This window comes from Dermacentor albipictus, chromosome 1 (assembly GCF_038994185.2).
Source record: "Dermacentor albipictus isolate Rhodes 1998 colony chromosome 1, USDA_Dalb.pri_finalv2, whole genome shotgun sequence".
NCBI lineage: Eukaryota > Metazoa > Arthropoda > Arachnida > Ixodida > Ixodidae > Dermacentor > Dermacentor albipictus.
This window is the reverse complement of record NC_091821.1, coordinates 282,733,325-282,746,234: the sequence shown is the minus strand read 5'-3', so window position 1 is coordinate 282,746,234 and position 12,910 is coordinate 282,733,325. Positions and strand designations below refer to the sequence as shown.

At 48.7% G+C, this 12,910-nt stretch overlaps 1 protein-coding gene across 5 annotated transcripts in view; it reads right to left on the bottom strand.

Moving 5' to 3' along the window:
- Positions 1 to 12,910, bottom strand: part of SMC3 (structural maintenance of chromosomes 3) — a 573,351-nt gene that overhangs the window by 395,481 nt on the left and 164,960 nt on the right. The gene's annotated exons all lie outside the window — the stretch shown is intronic.

The window sequence follows — 12,910 nt, the reverse complement described above, 5'->3', positions numbered from 1 at the left end:
CTACCAACGGCTCCAACGGCTCTCAACAAGATATGTGCCCAATCTCCAAACACCCTACGCCTTCTTAAATGTATCTCTAACTGACGATGGGGACTCAAAGAAGAAAGCCTTCTCCGCTTTGTGTAATCCTTTGTCATATGTCATATTACCTGCGTTGCTGCGTACCTCAACTTGAACAGGCTGGGCAAAACAAGCTCGACACCCTCATACGAGGGGTCTACAAGCAAGCACTTGGCCTCCCCATTACACCAGCACTGAACGTTTCAACAAACTGTGAGTTCACAACACCCTTGCCGAACTCATTGAAGTCCAACACCGCTCTCGACTTGAACGGCTCACCCTTACTGAAATGGGAAGCTTTATTCTATCCACACTTGGCTTCACCTACCATCAGCAACAGGGCCCCAAACAACCGATCCGGACTGACGTCCGTAGCTGCATCTACACAGACCCTATCCCTAGAAACATGCACCTTGCATATAACAGGGCCCGACGCCAAGCTCGGGATGGAGCTATCATAAAGCCTTTGCTCACGTACCTGGCGTCACATTTGTGGATGCAGCCCAACATTCCCATGGCACACGATTTGCGGCCATCGCCACATGCGATGGAGTCCTGCACCACGCCTCCAGCGTCACTACCCCCACTGCCGAGACGGCTGAGGTGGCCATTGGCCTGGCCACTCTAAATCACACCTGTCACACCATCGTGTGTGACTCTCACTCAGCCATCACTAACTTCAGCAAAGGCTGTATTTTTGCTCAAGCTCTTCGCATCTTCTGTAGGCACCGCACTCTAAAAAAAGCATGACCTCCCTCACATGGATCCCAGCCCATGCGGGCCCTGTCCACCCACACCTCCAAAATCTCAACGACGTCACCCAATCCATTGTGCGAGGCCTAGTCGACCGCACCGGAGTCACTGGAAACGAGTTGGACACCAGGGACAATCTGACCACCTATAACGATCTCGTTAAGGCCTTTCGCCTCAGTCGCCGAACTTTACCCCCACCTCACCTCAAGTTCAGCCGGGTGCAGGCTACCGCCCTGCGTCTGCTACAAACAAACACGTACCCTTCACCTGCTCGCGTCCACCTTATATTTCCAGACGTTCACACTACCCCTAACTGCCGGTACTGTGGCATTCACCCGGCTACGCTTCCGCATATGCTGTGGGAGTGCCCAGCACAGTACACAGACATCAACACCACAACCTTCTCGGCGAAGTTGCACGAGGCTCTGCGGAGCTCCGCCCTCGACGACCAAACCTGAGCAACCCAGCACGCTCGTGAGATGGCAGCGAGGGAAGCCCTCGACGACCGCTCATGGGAGGCTTAGGCCCGGCCATCATAAAGTGCTGGTTCTACAATAAAAGTTTATCCCCACCCAAGGGCACATTCCATAACGAAAATTTATTAATAGCTGGCATGGTAACTGGACTACTCTTCACTTGTGCCATCGTCCTCACTAGTGCTGCCATCGTCATCACTACTAGAGCCTCACAGCGCGTCGTCCAGCAAAATTCCACGACTGCACCATGACATCTTGTGGAACAGCAGCCCACACCGAATGCACCCAACCACACGCACCCGTCAGGGAGGCTCTTTTGACAGGTCCGGTTGGCGCAAGTTCGCAGTCTTCTGCCACCAGCCACTCGTTATACTCACAGCGGAGCAAGCCCTTAAAAGACGAAGATCCAGGCTTGTTTCATGACTATGTTGCACTTCAGTGGCAGGGACTGATCACGCGTTTCAGCGACATACGCCTCAATCTTGGCCTACTGCTCCGGAAAGCGTCTCGACTTCGGCCCTTAGGAAATTCTTCGCTTGCCATCACAGGTGAAAATTTTGCTTCGCTGCAGTCGCCACTCTCGCATCACGCGTTCAGAAACATCGAACTTGTGGCCCACTGCGCAGTGATTTGTTTCTTTGTCGTAAAGGATGGCAGTCCTCTTGAACGCTGCTGTGAATGAGCACTGAATGTTCAATGGACCCAGAGCAGTCATGACAACTTAGGAAGCATGGAAGTAGCACGTAGCTAGCAGTCAAGTCAAACGCGTCATACTAAGAGATACAGGCAAAGAGAAACACGTGAGTGGTGTCTGCTCTCTCATGAACTGTGGATACTCCCCCCAAGCACTGCCGTTCGGAGGGTGCCGCCGCGAATGGAACAGTGGCACTTCCATCAACTATTGACACCCCCCATGAGTGTTGTGTGCACTGTAAAACTCTAAAAAATGTTGAAAAACCTTTTCAAAAAGTGAACAAATGCACGGGATAACGAAAAGCTATGGGTAGGGCAATAGAGCAAACATAAAATTGTAACTACAGTGTAGCTTCCCTGATATCTCGTTGGTCTCACTTTTTTGGCGGTGCCATGTTCTGGTTTCGATTGTAAGTCGACCCTCCACTTCAGGTTTTCAAATTTTAAAAAATGGGTCAACCTACAATTATGTAAATATAGTAGCTACCAATATGGGGACCTCGACATTTGGGCTACTCGCTTAGAGGAGGGAGGCGCCAAAAAAATTGCTCTTTTTCTCTGGGTCACGGCAATGCCAAAAATATTCCTGAATAGCTGCCAGTACAGTTATTATATGCCTCAGTGCTTGTACTGCAACTGGAGATGGCGCAAACACTACTGTATAATTCAGGAATGCATACTAGGTCCCGTTATGGTCTCGTATGCAGGCTGCACAAAGTGGCCGAAAGAAGTACTCAAATCGCCAAAACAATGTCAGAAACAGCTCTTAAATAGACCCTGAAACGATCCTGACGCTATTGAACAAACATACTGAGTCATTAGAAAAGGTCCTTCTGATCATTAAGTTACACAATCAAGAGTTCTGCATAAAGCGTGTAATTTATTACAAGCTTCTAAGGATGAGCATCGCTACCAATCCCAGCGGCGCTGCTCCTGAATTTTCAGCCGCCATCTCACAATTGACATCGTTAGCACAACTGACATCAGTTGGCCGAGCTATCCGATCGGCTACCCAGATTGGATCATCGCTAACTTTTCCCACTTCGTGGTGAACAAACATTCATAATACAGTCGCCGACTGATTTTCCGGACTCCAAAAATTCGGACATGCTCGATTATTCAGTCTGCTTCGCAGCACCGCCATTCCCCCCATAGACCATAATGTATAAGAACTGCCGAAAGTTCGGACACCTTGCAACCTCTTGTCTGATTTTTCGGACACTCCTTGAGCCAACTCGATCAAGAGCACCATGCACCGACTCTCACCGGTGCATGGTTCTACTAGCTGAGCGCCATTTTTGTTTTGAACGGAGTCTCCGTGCTGCCCCACGAGGTGGCGCTACTGGGAATCCCCCCCTCATTATCATTGTTTCTACCTGGTTCGATAGAGTTGCTACAGCAGTTTCGGTCTCAGCTTAGTAAGCCATGCCTAGACAATCAGCACCTGATTTGTTTGTTTCTTCGTGCACGACGCTGCGAGTAGGCTACGTTTTTCGTTTGTGTGACTGGTGATGGCATGGGGGTGTTTGCTTTGTGTGCTGTGTCGAGGTAGTGGTGACCCAACGCGGCATACGGAAACATTGCATCAAGTGTCTAATGGCGCCGACAGTGCCAGCGCAGATTGCGCTGGGACATGCTGGCAAGCGGGTGCCGGGAGGCCTAGGATTTGTCGCCTTCCGATGTGCTCCCTATTGACGCCGAAAATGTTCTGCAGGGACCTGCGCAGTGGTTGCATTGCGATTTCGCACACCGTCTCATTTGACAGTTTCACAAGTGCTGCTGACATGCGCAGAACTCGATGACGGTGAGATCATTCGCCAGGTTCCTGCTGCATCGCCGGACGATGACTCCGAGTCGGAAGATGGCGCACCATGTGCTACATTGCCGTCGCATGCGGAGCTAGTACAAGCAGTGACTGTGCTTCCAGCCGCCTATAGTGAACATACGACCCTCTCCGAGATTCAGGCTTATCTGACTGCGCGTAAACAGAACAGCGTGCAACGGAGCATTCACGATTTCTTCAAGCCTACTGTTGAACCCGAAAAAGTGCGTGGAATTAAAGGATTTCTTTTCTTTCTTTTTTTTTTTTTTTCTTAATCTGCTTTTTCGGACACCTGTTTATTCGGACATTTCCACAGTCCCCGTGAGGTCCGAATAAACGGTCGGCGACTGTAGTTGGAATGCCGGTCAATTTGTTTCTGTAGAAAAATGGTAACGGAAAGAAAACACACAATGACAATTTATCACTACGCTCAAACACTTCCAGCAAACAGCAAGTGTCATCTGCTTGTGTTAACGTGCTCCGTATTGACACGAGCTGCGCGGTCAGTGTTAGTCTTGAGTTTTGATGATGTATGGCTTTTAATGGCGCAGGGGCCAGCTATGGTCAAAGAGTGCCATGACATATAGTAATGAATAGTGTAAGTGATAAAATGGTCAAACTGAGTTGGAAAGGTAGATGTTGTGTGGCTGTAAGGAGGCCTAAAAACGGGTCACTGTAAAGTGCGTAAAGTATACAAATATCAAAATAAAGACAATGACTCATAATAAAAGGGCTTAAAAGTTTCATTATGAAAAGGTGATATAAATAAAAGGATGCATACAAGCACTTCTGCCTTCACAGGGCTCCTGAAGTAAAACAAGAGCTCAGAGGCACATGCTGTAAAGAGTTACGTGCGTGTAGCTACAGCGTCAAAGGCGAGGCTGTGCTACACACGACCAAGCCAAATGAGTTCTAACATATTAACTTCATCTAGAAAACTAAAAACTGTTTCTAGGTTAAAAAGTGGTTCATTACCAAGAAAAACTGCTGGGTGAAGTGGAATATACTGACGATATGATGAATGAAAATACTTTTTACGCTTATTTTCTATTTCCCTGCACTGCACTAGACGAGGACATGGAGAACTGTAAGGCTGTCGCCACACTGTACATGAGGGAGGGTCACTTCCAGTCAGTAGATGAGAGTGGGTGCTGAAGGTGTGACCTATTCTTAATCGACAAAGAAGCACTTCCATGTATCGTGTTGTTTTTCCAGATATCCAATGCCCTAACTTGGGTTTGATCAAGTGCAATTTATTGGATACCTCGGAATCCCACTGTTTCTGCCAGTGCTTCTTGAGCTTGTGACGTAAGTATGGTTTAAGGTCTGTGGCTAGAATGGGTATGTTTTCGTCAGTTTCGCTAAAGGCTACTGAGGTAGCATTCTTGTCGGACGCTTCGTTGCCTTTTATGCCACTGTGGCCAGGCACCCAGCAAAATATGACTACTTTTTCATCGTTATAAGCAGAGCATAGCAATGCATATAGTTCATTAACAACATTGCTCTTAGATTTTCGAAGACTCATTAGGGCTCGGACTACACTCAATGAGTCCGTAAACACAACAGCCCTTGTGAGATTTGTTTATTTAATGTGTTTAACTGTAGAGAGGATTGCGTATGCTTCCGCCTTAATAAAACTGGGACAGTCAAACCCGACTATATCGAACCCGTTTACATCGAATTATTCTATATATCGAACAATGTCCGGACACGGTATAGTTACAATGAGTATACAGTGGACAGCCAGTTATACGTCCCCCGGTTTTGCGACGACGCGATTTTATGACAGATTAGTGCAGTCCCGGCGAAGAAGCAATGCATTAAAAACCCCGGTTATCCGACGCAATCTTACGCCTGACCCACGTTATACGATGACCCTAACGAAGCGCGGGACGGAACGGCAGACGAAAGAAAAGTGCCGCGGGTCTCTTTCTTTGCTCTGTCTCTCCACATGCAAAGCGCTTGACACCGCTTGACCGGTTCGCTCCGGCGCAGTTTTCTTCCCCGCCTCGTCTCATCGTTCGTTTCTCCCTCCCCCACCAGCAGCCGCCCGCGACGAGTGCTAAAATAGCGCCTTTTCTTCTCCGCAATCACTTTCTTCCTCTCTTCCCGGCGGCATCACCTCTCGTCGCGTTGGGAAAGCGCTTCTCTTCTTCCAGTATCTCAGCAGCAGATTGCCGACAAGGTAGCGCAGAGAGGCCTTCGCACGTGTTCTTCGTCGTAATCCTAGTGACCAGCGTTCAGCGGAGGTTTTGAGTTGTGTGCAGACGCGACGCACAATGTCCGGAAAGCAGACAATTCTGTCGCTGGGCAATAAGCTGAATATTATCAAGGAAGCGGAAAAGTGGCATGGAGCCACGAAAGCCAGCATTGCTCAGGCCCTTAAGATACCCGAATTTTCGCTTAAGATGATGCTGGCAAACAAAGCGGTCATATTGCAGAATGCCAACAAGTTCGGGCTCAAGCGGAAAGCGGCAAAAGAAGGTCAGCATAAGAAGTTAGAAAAAGTTCTCGTCAAGTGGCTGCATCAAGCACGGAGCTCTGTGATTAACGTTGACGGCGCCATTCTAAAAGAAAAGGCGGACCTTGTGGCATTGCACCTGGGCATCGACGACTTTCAGGCATCGAACGGGTGGCTGGATCGCTTTAAAAAACGAAACAGGATTATGTACACCCGCTCCTGCAGAGAAAGCACTTCTGTGGACGTTTCGACGGTGAACTGGTGGATGGAGTCGCTGCCAGAGATGACTGCTGCATACAAGCCCTGCGACGTTTTCAACGCTGATGAGAGCGGTATTTTTTACCATATGCAGCCCAAGCAAACCTTTGCGTTTTTAAGGCTGGCAGCTGTCATGGTGGCAAGCGTAGCACAGAACATGTGGCGGCACTATTCTGTGCTAACGAGGACGGTTTCAAGCGGCTGCCCGTGCTCGATGTTGGCAAGTTTGCAAAGCGACAGTGCTTCCAGAACTTGAAGACGCTGCCGTGCAGCTACAACTTCAACAAAAAGGCGTGGATGACGTCTTCGCTCTTCAGCAATTTTTTTCAGCAGCTGGATAACAAAATGGGTGCTAAGGCTTTTCGTGGACAATGCACTGTGCCACTCACCCGATACGTCCAGCCAGAGGAACATAAGGGTCGGGTTTTTTTTCGCTCAACTGCACAAGCCGGCTGCAGATGGTGGATGCCGGCATCATTAAAGGGACAATAAAGTGAAAAATGATTTCTTCTGCATCAGTAAATTACCTTTCTACAACACCAAAAACACTACTCTTACAACGATAAGACGGTTGGTAAGCCAGAAAAGGCACACGAACGAAATACGGGTGGCGACGCCTACTTAAGTTCCCGCACCTGGTGGCCGTGACGTCATGTATTTTTATGGGATCTTCTAGGGCCTACTAATTATATATAGCAGTACAGACTGACTACATTGTGTTCTAAAGGAACTAAATATTAAACATGGCAAGTTTCGGAAACCTTTACTCAGCCAACGAGGCCCAAATGCGAAAACATACTTTGGAATCCCTGACGTCATGTTGACGTACCGACGCTGGGGTTTCGGTGCGAAATTCAAATACTGATCCTTGGACCTTCATTTTCTCATCTAATAACCAAACACCTTTTTTTTAAATGACTGCCTGCAGGGTTCTGAAACAATGCTTCATTAGTCTAAACTGCTTTATTGTTTCACTTTAGTGTCCCTTTAAGTGCGTCAAGCAAGGGTACCAGAAGCAGTGTCGCGAAGCACAACGCTGTGTCGCGAAGCACAATTGCTAACTCGTTCAAGCACTGTAGCTTTAAGTGAGAAACTGCCTCCTCTGCTGGGGACGTAACAACTTCAATGCCGCTCAAAGTGGATACTGGCTTCGCCGACGACTATTTCAAGGGTTTAAATTTCACCACTACCTTCGCCGAGTACGTGGAGGCCGACGACAACATTGCGATCTGCGGCGAGGTATCGCTGGATGACGCCATCGAGGAGGCTTTGCCTAGTGCCGACACCGCTCCAACATTGGACGAGGACAATGACGCCACAGATGCCGTGCCTGTGCCTACCACGCTCGCCGAGGTGCTACGGCACACAGACAGCATCCGGAACTTCATCTGTTCACGTGACGCCGCCGAGGACCTCCTTTTGGACGTTGCCCAACTCGAGCGAAAGCTCTTGGTTCACGGATCAAACAAGGTCCAAAAGAAACCGACTTTTTTTAATGTTCACGCCGGCTGGTGGGAATTGCAGCAGTGGGCAGTGGAGTGCTGTAAAGGTTTGTTTGAATAAGCAATGATTGGTACCTGTACTGCAGCACTAATTCTTATCGCACTTACTTTTTTGGTAATTCGGGTTTCCAAACCCTGCAGAGTATGTTAGTAGTTTACATTTAAGTTTCTCGTAAATTCGTCGCGCGAAGTAAGTAGTATTTTTGTAGGCATAATTTAGGTTCAGATTTTACGACGCTTTGTCGCGGTTCCCGACAAAGTCGGATATCTGGGGTTCCACTGTATATGAAAAAAATTACGCTTACATTGAAGAAAAATAGCAGCAACTCTTGATATATTGAACGTCAGCGGCAGAAAAGTGCCCCCAGAAGTTGAATTTCCTTCGTGGTAGCGGGGAAACCCGGCGGCGCAGCTCCATCCAACCGCCTTCCCTACCGTGACTGCGCTGCCTCGAGCAAGCCGTCGAGACCCCCCTGTAAAAAATGATCCTGGCCCACCCACAGCGCTTGCTCAAACAGCCAATCAGAGGCTCTTGTGCCATCATCGTGCAAGATGGCAAAAGTGCGAGTTGTCTTGCTGCTTTTCTGGTTCATTGTGTTTGCACCTTGTGGGCTTTCTCCCGCAGTGTCGCCGTGATGAAGTGGCAGAATTCGCCTTTCGTCATGAAGCTCGAAATCATAAATTGGGTAGAACGCGGTGAGAAGTCGGATGTCCCCGTAGCGTGCAAGATTGCGAGGAGCACTCTCAGCATCATCTTGATGAATAAGGGGGAAATTAGAGCTAAAGCAGCCAAACTCACAACCCGGTGCTCGTGGCGCCCGACGCATATGCACGGCCATGTACAAGTGGTTCATCCGAAATTGCTTCAGAGGTGCCGTTTTCCACCTGCTCAGCGACGACTATAAATTCTGACGAATGCGACAAAGCCGTTGCCGGTGTTGCCGAAGTTTGGAGCGAGCTGTCAGAATCTCCAGAAGCTGTTAACGAATCAATGGTGAATGAGTTTGTGAGGGCAGATGATGGTGTCGCAACCACGGGAGAGCCCAAAAACTAAGACTACGTTGCCGACATCGTACCTAGCACAAATGAAAGTGGGCACAATGAGGAAAGCAACGACGGTCCTTTGCTCACATCCTCCGAAGTGATTGGTGCACTCGCACTAGTCCGGTGCTTCTGCGCGAATGCGAAAGGTTGCGGCCTCAGCTCAGACAATATGGGGAAGTGCGTGCGTCGCAGGCAGTGAAATTGCCGAAGCAGAAGAAAACGCAGGACTATTTCATGCGAAACTAAGCTAGTTTCATCAATAAGTGATTTGGTAAATGCTTTTATGAAATCCAATTATTTAGCTGGCTTATATCGAATTATGCTCTATATCGGACTGATAGGCGTTTCTTTGAGAGTTCGATATAGCCGGTTTCGACTGTATATGAATTCAGTGTGCCGGATATTTAAAACTATGGTCCTACAGCTGCGTAAGCAACACCATGAGAGGACTTTGAAGCATCTCTATAAAATTCAGCACAGGAATACTTCTCCTTAAGCCCAAGAAAATGCGAATGTATATGTGTCCCAGGTGCTCGTTTTGATATCTCTAAGAAAGAGATGTCACACTGAATAGTCTGCCACTCCCAAGGTGGTAGACGCCGATCCGGAGCCATTAGGACATTCACTAAAAGAGGGACGCATGTTTCTTCTGATAGTGCTTTGAACTGGAAGGACAGAGGAGGCCTAGTGGCTGGGCGGTTACGGAACAGCCTGGCCACGGAGAAGTCATGAATAATTGAATGGCATGGATGATCTACAGCTGATTTTACCTTCAAGGCTAAGAAAAGCTTGTGTAAAGCCTATCCCTGTGTAAAGCTTTTACGGCTTTGCACATGGATAGATAGGTGCATTTACTAAAGGGTGTGAATACGTTTGTCGCCCTCTTACCTTGTTAACCATGTTCCAGACTTTGGCCTCATTTGTATACAAGTTTATACCCGATAGAAACCTCTGCCAACTTTCTCTTCTTGCCTGTCGGCGCATTCTCCTGCCTTGGGATTTTACCCTCTTAAAATTGACCAAATTCTCTGCAGTGGGAGAAGCTCGTAGCAGTCCCCACACTTTGTTCTGTTTCCTACCATGGGACACGGCGTTTGCATGCCACACCACTTACTTCAGATATGCACTTAGAGGCGGCATCAATTATTAAGGCAGTAAAATACTCAACAGCAGCATCAATTCCTAACAAAGAAATGGCAACCAGCGAGATAACACTAGTAAGAGTTTGAAATTTCTCCCACTCAGCTATATCAACCTTCCACCGAGGAGCCTGTGATGGATGGATGAAAACGTTTTATTTAAAGAAAAAAAGGGAGAAGGGAGTTAGGAGAAGGGTGGTCGGATTCCTATTCCGGAACTCCGTTGGCTAAGGCCGCCGCCCTAGCTCTTTCCACGAGGGCTCACTGGTCCTTGAGGGTTGAACTGGACAGGGCTGCCTCCCATCCTTCCCACGTTGGCTGTTTTATAGTTTCTAAGAGACTATTAGCCTGGCAGGCCCATACCATATGGTACAAATCTGCTTTCTGCCCACAGAATTTACACTCGGCCGAAAAAGATTGTGGCTCAATAGCATGTAGCGTCACTCGGTTATTAAATCGACAGGGTTTGTAACCTTTGTAAATGGCATTCTTCTGATTTGTCTAATCCCTTAACTGGGCCCGGGTATTTTCGTCGCGATAAGCGCAAGTGTTGTAATACGTCTGCATAAGTTATTAATGGCACTGGGAAGTCCAAGTCTTCGGGGAGGGAGGAGGAGGGACCCTGGGGGAGAAAAGCTCGGGCGGCAGCGTGTGCACGCTCGTTTCCCTCTACACCCTCGTGACCTGGCACCCAAATCAGCTCTTTGCGCGAAGCGAAGACCCCAAATTGTTTGAGGATCCTGCAAGCTAGCGGTGCAACTCGACCCCGCGTGTAATTTCTATATGCAGTTTGCGAGTCTGTAATGATGTATTCTGAACTAAGATGCGAAGCCGCCATGGCGATCGCTGCCTCTTCCAATTCTGCAATTTCCCCGTGCCGAACCGAAAGTCCATTGTCCGTCTGCCCTTGATGCACCACCGATATTGTGGAGACTCCTCCCACCGGCCCTGCAGCATCCACGAAGAAGGCCCCCTCTAATTTAGAATAGATCTGGTCCATCATCTTGGCTCTTGCCCTCCTCCTTGCTTGATGATATTCTGGGTGTATGTTTTTAGGAAGGGGCAGTGTCGCGAATTTGCCCCTCCACTCTTTCGGGATGTCTTGTCTTGTTGCCATATAGTAAGGACAGCCGATATTTAGGTCCTCTTGTACCTTGCGTCCTGTTTTCGTCCCTGCCAATCTGGCATATTGACTTAATAGGTGGGCCTCAATTATCTCATCTGTTGTATTGTGCACCCCCAACTGCAATAAGCGCTCTGTAGATGTTTTGACCGACAGTCCTAGTGCCTTCTTATATGCTGTTCTGATCATGACATCGAAATGTTTTAAATCGCACCTCCTCATCCGAAGGTACGGAGCTACGTACACAATTCTGCTGAGTATAAAGGCTTTGACCAACCGAAGAGTGTCGTTCTCCATCATCCCTCTCGTTTTATTGGTGATACATGTGATCATTCGCATTACTTGTTCGCATGATGTACGGAGTTGAGTAATCATTGCTGCGTTGACACCCTTGTTGTTAACCAGTAATCCCAGGATACGCACTGTCTCCACTTCAGGGATCGCAGCGTCGTGCACCCTAATTTTGACCGGGGCTTCATCTTTTCGTCTGCGCATGATTAGAAGTGCCGATTTTTCCGGAGAGCTGCGCAGTGCGCACTCCTCGGCATATTTTTGGACTGTCGAAGCAGCCTCTTGGAGCGCCTCTTCCATCTGCCCCAGACTGCCCTTCGTCACCCAGACCGTGATGTCATCTGCATAGAGGGCGTGCCGAATTCCTTCTATGCGATCGAGTTGCTCAGGCAAATTTATAAGAGCAATATTGAAGAGCAGAGGGGAGAGGCCGGCCCCTTGTGGCGTACCCCTGGTGCCCATAGGGAGTGGCTGGGACCTAAAATCTCCGATTTTTACATTAGCCTGTCTGTCTAGTAGGAAGTCTCTGATGTATTCAAAAGTCCTTCTTCCACACTGTGTCTTCCGCAGGTTCTCCAGGATCTTTGAGTGCTTCACATTATCGAAAGCGCCCTTGAGATCTAGGGCTAAGATGGCTCTGCTACTGCGTTTGTTGGGTGGGTCAATAACTTCCATCTTGAGCTGCAGCAGTACGTCTTGCGTGGATAGGCGCTCCCCGAAGCCAAACATGGTGTGGGGCATGTAATCGTTTTCCTCCAAATACGCTGAAAGTCTGGCATGCACTACTTTCTCCATCAGCTTGCCGGCACATGACGTGAGCGAAATCGGACGGAGGTTGTTAATATTTACCTCTTTGCCCGGCTTAGGGATGCTCTCCGGCACTCATTGATATAATCCGTCAGCTGGCCTAGCATCTTCTTGTTCATGTTGGCGAGCAAGCCGACTGTAACTTTGTCCTGTCCTGGCGTCGCACCTCTTCTCATGTTTAGTAGCGCCGCCTGTATTTCTTCTACTTCGAAGTCACTGTCGAGTTCTGGATTATCTTTGCCTTCATACTGCAACACAGGCTCGTCATCTTTGGTCGTACAGAGGTATTTGCTCGTCAGGGCTGCCACCAGCTGCTCATTCGTACCCTTATAGCCGTGGAGGGCTCTCTTGAGGTTCCGCTGCTGCTCTCCGCTCGTCTTGCTGGGTTCGATGAGGCATCGCAGGAGGCTCCACGTAGACTTGACGCCAAGCCCGCCTCTTAATGAGTCGCACTTGATTAGCCAGTTGTTTTTGGCTAAGG